This window comes from Zophobas morio, unplaced genomic scaffold, assembly GCF_036711695.1.
Source record: "Zophobas morio isolate AGI-343-1 ecotype UQ-CSIRO unplaced genomic scaffold, CSIRO_AGI_Zmor_V1 ptg000012l, whole genome shotgun sequence".
Lineage (NCBI taxonomy): Eukaryota > Metazoa > Arthropoda > Insecta > Coleoptera > Tenebrionidae > Zophobas > Zophobas morio.
In genome coordinates this window covers 6,308,473-6,317,294 of record NW_026972117.1, presented here as the reverse complement: position 1 = coordinate 6,317,294, position 8,822 = coordinate 6,308,473, and the positions used below count along the sequence as shown (strand labels likewise).

General features: G+C 37.8%; 1 long non-coding RNA gene across 1 annotated transcript; it reads right to left on the bottom strand.

The window, feature by feature from the left end:
* Nucleotides 1–5,849: 5,849 nt before the first annotated feature.
* On the bottom strand, nt 5,850–6,437 carry LOC135128469 (uncharacterized). Its single transcript, XR_010280414.1, has 2 exons — nt 6,222–6,437; nt 5,850–6,158 (listed from the first exon to the last, which is right to left on the bottom strand). It is a non-coding gene; the product is annotated as an uncharacterized LOC135128469 (long non-coding RNA).
* Between the last annotated feature and the right edge of the window lie 2,385 nt (nt 6,438–8,822).

Below are 8,822 nucleotides of genomic sequence, written 5' to 3'. Positions count from 1 at the left end.
AATATACATAGCAATCTTTTCACAACAAGAAACTTAAAACAGGATTAAAATGGTTTTTGCAAGGAAACATGGATTTTGCAATTATAGGGTGGATCCTATTGCAAAATCGATATTTCCTTATACACATTTTCCATTTTAAACATGTTTTTAGTTTCATGTTGTGAAAAGAAGGCGAGGGAAGTTCTGTCAAAATAACCTTCCAGAATTTTTTTAGTAGCGGTGCTTTTCTCGGTAACGTCATTAAAATTCCAAAACTAACATAATTTTTTCAAAGGTGTCGAACTATCCCCGGAGGAGGAACTTCCTCCCGGATATTTCCTAAAATCGTCCCTATCAAATGAGACATCATATCGCGTCCGGAGGAGAATCAAAGGCGGCCGCTCCGATCGTACGTTGTTTGTATTTTTAGCAAGCCGCCTTTGATGTGGCTGGGTACCAGTTGCGCTCAGGCTAGGTGCTAACCGCGCACAAAGTGGAGGAAATGTAGCGCAATCCGCAATCAGACAACCATCTGGACCAACATTCTAAATAATCACGGATTACCGTCACCTCGCGATTCGCTGACACGTCACTCCGACCGAGGTCCGACGCATTTCCATCGCCATCGACACTAATTGAGATATCCGGCGAGGAATTTTTTCGTGGACACGCTTTTTCAATTACTCCTGGCCTGATTTATGCATAATGGTAGTAATTAGATGAGTGCTCTCCGCACTCGAAACGCTTATTAAGAAACTTCAACTCGAGATGATTTAGCACCACTCGTCGGACCGATTTAGTGGGTGCGAGGAATGGCCTTGATGGGATGATGGATGGGACGAAAGTTTGATGGGTTTGTTGGAACACACGTAATAAACAGCGGATTTATATGCACACGTTTCGTACGATTTTGAAGAATTCGTCGTTTAGATTTTTCCGGTGACCCCGGCACCAGCCGGTGCCAGCAACCCGAAGACAACAAAAACGATGAGCACTGACAGCACTGACAGCTGACATGGTAAACGTGAACGTGAATGAAGAAGGAGCATTACGGGCTGTATTGTCATTGCTGATTGAGGATGGCTGGTGGCTGCTGTACGCGATGTTTGATGACTGGGCAAAATATGGACAATCGCCCGTTATTCTGCTGCCACTGATAGCACTATTGTATGATGGAACGACGGCATCCGGACCGAGGAGAGTCTCCAAGATATGCTGACTTGGACGTTCCTCTGACATAAAGACTGCTCTTGAAGCTCGATCTGAAAGCGATGAATGCGCGTTATAATTTCGCATGTGGGCGAGATTGGAGAGGTTTCGGTTTGTGGCAAACGGGGAGTGGTCAGGAGGCTTTGTTTTCTGGAACGCTGCAGTGTGAGGGGATTTGTGAGAGCTTTTAATTCGGCAACTGAAAATTATCGTATCACTGACAAAGATAAATTTACCTCGACGGCGTTGTGTCTTCACAATGGGTAGAGATGTCGAAAGTCTGTAAACGCCATTGTTTTTAGCTTGAAGGGGAAGCTTAATTTACTATATTGCGTACATCTTAAGCATACAATGTTTAGCAAGTTAGCAGAGATCAAAATTAATGACTCATTATGAATATCACAGTTTTTAGAAATACAATTAAATAAACCGCACATTAAATTAATTGGAGATGTATCTAGACTAGAGCATTAGTTCTAACAGAGTTAATATAAAAAGAAATATGTTGGCCAGTATTTAGTCGTGGTACATGAAAATTAATTTTACCCAAGAGCCCAGAACAGTCAGTTCTATTTTATCTAAGTTTTTCCAGTACGACTCCCTTTAAGTTTTAGTCAAAAACAATGGTGATAAGTTTTCTTGTATAAGAAACAATTTTGCATTTAGAGATATTCAACATTAATATATTTCGAATAGAAAAATTAAGCAAAACTGGAGATAGTAACAATCATTAATAAGAATTAATTTCCATGTATAGTTTGAGATCATCAGCCAACATAAGTTTATTGCAGGGAATAGCATCAGGGAGATCGTTAATAAAGAGCAAAAACAACAAGGGTCCTAAGTTCGATCCCTCTGGGACCCCAGAAGAGTAAATGTTTTGGAGCTAAAATTTCTGTTCTTCACAAATGAGATTCTACCATTCAAATAAGAGATTAAAAGCTTGAATAACGGATTTGTGAAGCCAATATTACAGAGCTTTTGCAATAATAAACTATGATCGATTAAGCGCGATTTCATCAATTTTAATTTTGAAAAGCTTCTTTCACATGAAGCCACTGAAACAAATGGTTAAAAAAATCTTAGATACAGCGCTAGACTCGGAACAGACTCAGAATAATAATTTTACGATGAATCTGAAAAACTGCAATGTAATCCACTGAACCGCTTCTTGGAAAGAAATGCTATAGGCTTCCAAGTAGCGCCTCAGTCGTAAAATTTCCAAAATTATGTCCTCTGCAGAAAATTCATCGCAGATTTTTGTCAGATTTGGGACTATTCCATGAACATCTTTTTTTGATGACGGTAGCAGTGGGATTTATAAACTTACTATTGACGTTGCAATTGCTATTTCCGCTGACGTTGCATTTAGAGATGAAAATTGTCATTTATAAACTCCGTTGCCAAGTTGCCGTTGATAGCAACTTTGATGTTCAAATTTTGCAGTATTTAAAGGGGTTGTAGAAGAAAAGTGGAGGATTTACAATTTTAGACATGTTTTAAGTTTCTTGTTGTCGAAATAAGTCTACACATACTAAGAAGAAAAAGACAAAATGAAGCCCCGCCCACCCGCCCTATCTCAATTGTGATGAATTTTTCATTCGTTGTGAAATCGAGGGGCGGGGTTTAATTGCAAGTTTCATATTTGTCTACAAGAATTTACCATTGTAAACATGTTTTAAGTTTCTTGTTCTGAAAAGACGACTACGTGTATCAAGAAAAAGACAAAATATAAACCCCACCCACCCGCCCTATCTCAATTGCGATGATTTTTTTTTTTAATCATCGAGAGTCAAAGGAGCGGAATTTAAATGCAAAATTCTTATTATTTCTCTATAAGAAATTACCATGTAAGATTTTTTGAGTACAGTATTATTCAAAGAATTCTATGTATATTAAGAAAAAATTAAAGCCAAAGATTAAGGCCACCCATACCTGCCCTGATCTAAATAGTAATGAAATTTTCATTAGTTCACAGACCTAAAGGCGGAGCCTAAGTGCATCACAACTGAGATGGGGTGGGTGGGCGGGATATATATTTTGCCTTTTTTTCTTAAGTATTCTTTGAACAACACGATACTCATTTTTAATTTCTCGTAAAGACATGAGTATTTTGCAGTTAAGCTCCGTCCCCTCTTCGTTCACGGCGAATAAAAAAATCATTACAATTGAGATAGGGCGGGTGGGCGGGGTTTCATTTTGCCTTTTTGTTTTGATATGTGTAGACTTCTTTTCACAACATGAAACTTAAAACATAGAATGGAAAATTTATATAAGGAAATATCAATTATACAATAGGATTCGTCCTATAATTGCAAAATCCATGTTTCCTTGTAAAAACCATGTTTTAAGTTTTTTTTATGAAAAGATGGCTATGTATATTAAGAAAAAAAAAGACAAAATATAAGCCCCGCCCACCCGCCCCGTCTCAATTCTGATGTTTTTTTTTATTCGCCGTCAGTCAAGGGAAAGAGCTTAAGTGCAAAGTCCATATTTCCTTACAAAAATGTGCCATTTTAAACGTGTTTTAAATTTCTAAGAATCAAAAAAATCATCAGAATTGGGATGGGGTGGGTGGGCGAGGTTTATATTTTGCCTTTTTTTCTTAATATACATAGTATTCTTTGAACAACACGATGGGTACTCATTTTTAATTTCCTGTAAAGAAATGAGTATTTTGCAGTTAAATTCCGCGCTCTTGAGTCACGGCGAATAAAAAAAAATCATCACAATTGAAATAGGGTGGGTGGGCGGGCTTACATTTTGCCTTTTTGTCTTAATATATGTAGACTTCTTTTCACAACACGAAACTTAAAACATAAAATGGAAAATTTATATAAGGAAATATCAATTATGCAATAGGCTCCCCCTATAATTGCAAAATCCATGTTTCCTTGTAGAAACCATTTTACCCATGTTTTAAGTTTCTTGTTGCGAAAAGATGGCTATGCATATTAAGAAACAAAAAAGGCAAAATATAAGCCCCGCCCACCCACCCTATCTCAATTCTGATGATTTTTTTTATTCGTCGTCAGCCAAGGGGAGGACCTTAATTGCGAAATCCCTATTTCCTTACAAAGATTTGATATTTTAAACGTGTTTTAAATTTCTAGGAATTAAAAAAATCATCACAATTGAGATGGGGTGGGTGGGCGGGGATTATATTTTGCCTTTTTTCCTTAAAATACATGGTATTCTTTGAACAACACGATAAGTACTCATTTTTGATTTCCTGTAAAGAAATGAGTATTTTGCAGTTAAGCTCTGCCGTCTTGAGTCACGGCGAATACAAAAAATCATCACAGTTGAGGTAGGGCGGGTGGGTGGGCTTACATTCTTTTTGTTTTAATATGTGTAGACTTCTTTTCACAACATGAAACGTAAAACATGTTTTAAAATGGAAAATTTTTATAAGGAAATATCGATTTTGCAAAAACCATTTTCACCATGTTTTAAGTTTCTTGTTGTGAAAAGATGGCTATGTATATTACGAAACACAGACAAAATATAAACCCCACCCACCCGCCCTATCTCAATTGTGATGATTTTAAATTCTTAAAAATGAGGAAATTTCATCGATACCCACTGTGAAAGAATCATTCGATTTTTTAAAATTTATCAGAACATCTTCAACTGTAATTTGGCACGGTGGAATAGAAATATTAGAATTAGTGTTAAAAATGAGGTAAGAGTATTCCATAGTCTGTAAAAGCGTCAATAATTTCAGATGGATCAGATAACTCATTGTCTTTATAGATCATTAAGCCTGGAATTCTAGATGTTCCTTTTTTGCTAAAGCTCCAGAACTTTTTGGAATCAACAAAAATGGATAAGCAATATTAATAAATTGTTTAGATTTGGAACGAAGACGTTTAAATGGATCATAAAAGCACAATTTTTTAATCAAACAAAGTTAATGACGCCACTAGTAAACTATGAAGGGTAATATTTTTTTTTTATTTTTCGACCACCTCCGAAAATTCTGGAAAAGTGGCACGTTTTCGACGAAATTAAGCCGACAATTATTTCGACGAGTTAATTTGCAGATGCAACAACATTCTATTTACTAATTAATTAATTAATTAGTTTATCAAACTCCTCCACACACTGGACGTTCGCACTTCCCAATCGCCCAGATGTGCTCTGGGCCAGCGATCTATCCAGCAGGAGCAAGCCCGTTGATATATTAATGACTGGGACGTGGAAGCGTCACGGTTCATTAAAAGAGAATCTAAAATATGATGACTGGTAATCGTTAGTCGTGTTTTATGGGCAGATGATGAACGAGGGTTGGGCGTAACTCGGGTCGTTTCCTGTTTCTGTGTGGTGCCAAGCAGTCTGGTACCAGGGTCTTCAGACCTCCACTTGATGTCGACCCGCGTCAAATTCGACAAGTCTTCTATTCCCTTGTCTTGGAGACGCACAGAGGTGGTCCGAGATAATGTGTTCGGGGAACGAGAAAACAAGACAGGAAACGTGGAATTGTAACGAGGGATGGGCGATTCGGTTGACATTTTGTACTTTCCAAGAGGGTCGTTTTGGATTCCACAGTATAATACTGATGATTCGTTGCACTTAATTCTAGTTTCTATTAATTGATAATTTGTAAACAGTCGGACTTTTCTAAAAAAAAAAAAGGGATTTGGAAATAATCACACCACTTTCATAAAATTACAAGAATTATATTAATTTTTTCCGAAAAGTTACTGTTTTTAAAAAACTCAATTTATCACACAGCATCCCTCTCAGATTTAGTCTTCTACCCACGGTTTTTTACCACACAATTTTAACCAATACGACGACTAAGCAAGTAATTAAAACCACCGACATCGAGCTGATTTCCCCTGAATTGCAAAAGTTTGTGCTACACAAACTACATCTGCCTCCTTGCTCTTTCACTCCTTTGCATTTGTCGTGAAACGCTTGATTGTCTACCGCATCAACGCATCCCTTATCTAGTTCCTTTTTATCTGTAATCAACAAACATAAAACACATAGGCGCAAACGGTGCCCTAATTGCTTTCATTTCTTACCTTTCTCTTTCAAAGTAAAACAAAGGAAGTGGCCGTCGTGTCCTTTCGAGCAGTCCTGAACCTCAAAAGGTTCTTGGCATTTCTTGTCACAAGAGAAGCACTTTCTGACTGCTCCGGAGACGACTGTATAGCACAATAGAACAAAAAATAAGCAACTTATGCAATGCACGATTTTCATTTTTAATACGGTTTAGTAATGATGTGGGTTATGAAATGGCTGTCTGTCAAAACTGACTTGACGTATTTGTCGTCAAAGGCGGCGTGATTTTTACAATATTTATTTAGTAAAAAAAGTATGACTATTTTCGATTTTTTGGATTTTTTTTGAAATTTTGCATGAAGCTCAAGTTGTATGAGCAGTAGCACCATCATGCTGAAACTGACTCATCATCATGCAGTTTTAATATTTCCTGAAAACATCATTTGCAATATTTTTAAAACTCCGAGAAACTATTTACCATAAAAAAACTGGACAGATAATACTGCAGACAATGGGGCGATTTAATGAAAAGTTGTTCCAGATGTAGACATAATTATCGTAAAAATTCTAAATGTCCAAATTCTAAAATGTGATTGACAAAAGCTGAATTTGTGCTATTTATACCAGCGTTTGAATACTGAGTGATTAATTTATTGTTTTCTTTAATCCTAAGGGAAATGGGAAAGGGAAAAATTACCGAATGAAAGAAAATAGGGTCTTGGTTTCCTACAAACAAAGAAAAAAGGTTAGAGAAAGTCTAAAAGGCAATGTTATAATAGAATAAATGAATTAATAGTTGAAACGCGAATATTATGTGGGGTTTCGAGTAATAATACCAAAGAAATCTAGGTATGTAGTATTTGCTAAGATAAGACTGATTTTGTCAAATGATATACCTTCTAAGATGTTAATTAAAGTACGCAGAGCTAGTACTTGCCAAAATAAAACTGATTTCAGCACTCGCCCTTCATTTTCTTACAGAGTAGGCCAATATCAGTCTTATCTTAGTAGGCACTAGCCCCACCCACCCACCTTCTCTTTTCTTAAAGGATATGTCATTTGCGAAAATCAGTGTTATCTTAGCAGGTACTAGCCCCGCCCACCCACCCTCTCTTCTCTTAGAGCGTATCTCATCTGTCAAAATCAGTCGTATCTTGACAGCTACTAGCCCCGTGCACCCACCCTCTCTTCTAGTAGCTGCTAAAATAAGGCTGGTTTTGGCAAATGACATACCTTCTAAGAAAAGAGAGGGTGGGTGGGGTTAATATTTGCTAAGATAAGACTGATTTTGGCAAATGACATACCTTGTAAGAAAACAGAGGGTGGGTGGGCAGGGCTAATATTTGCTGAAATAAGAGGGATTTTGGCAAATGACAATACCTTCTAAGAAAAGAGAGGGTGGGTGGGCGGGGTTAATATTTTCTGAGATAAGAGTGATTTTGGCAAATGATATAGCCTCTACTCTTCATTTTCTCAGAGAGTAGGTCATTTGCCAATATCAGTCTTATCTTAGTAGGCACTTATGTTAGCAGGTACTAACCCCGCCCATCCACACTCTTTTTTCTTAGAAGCTATGTCATTTGCCAAAATCAGTCTTATCTTGACAGTTACTAGCCCCGCCCACCCACCCTCTCTTCTCTTAGAGCGTATCTCATCTGCCAAAATCAATCGTATCTTGTCAACTACTAGCCCCGTCCACCCACCCTCTCTTCTAGTAGCTGCTAAGATAAGGTTGATTTTGGCAAATGACATACCCTCTAAGAAAAGAGAGGGTGGGTGGGAGGGGAAAATATTTGCCGAGATAAGAATGATTTTGGCAAATGATACAGTTTCTAAGAACATAGAGGGTGGGTGGGCGGGGCTAATATTTGCTAAGATAAGACTAATTTTGGCAAATGACATACCTTCTAAAAAAAGAGAGGGTGGGTGGGCGGGGCTAATATTTGCTGAGATAAGAGTGACTTTGGCAAATGACGTACACTCTAAGAAAATAAAGGGCGGGTGGGTGGGGCTAGTATTTGTTAAAATAAGACTGACTTTGGCAAATGATATATCTTCTAAGATAATATAGGGCGCATGGGCGGAGCTAGTATTTGCCAAAATAAAAGTAATTTTAGCAAATGATATACCCTCTACATTTAATTTATTTTCTTAGAGTGTATGTCATTTGCCAATATCAGTCTTATCTCAGCAGGCACTAGCCCCACCCACCCACCCTTTCTTTTCTTAAAGGATATATCATCTGTCAAAATCAGTCTTATCTTGACAGCTTAGACTAGCCCCACCCACCTACCCTTTCTTTTCTTAAAGGATATATCATCTGTCAAAATCAGTCTTATCTTGACAGCTACTAGCCCCGCCCACTCACCCTCTCTTCTCTTAGAGGGTATCTCATCTGCCAAAATCAGTCGTATCTTGACAACTACTAGCCCTGTCCACCCACCCTCTCTTCTAGTAGCTGCTAAGATAAGGCTGATTTTGGCAAATGACATACCCTCTAAGAAAAGAGAGGGTGGGTGGGAGGGGGAAATATTTGCCGAGATAAGAATGATTTTGGCAAATGATACAGTTTCTAACAACATAGAGGGTGGCAGGGCGAGGCTAATATTTGCTAGGATAAG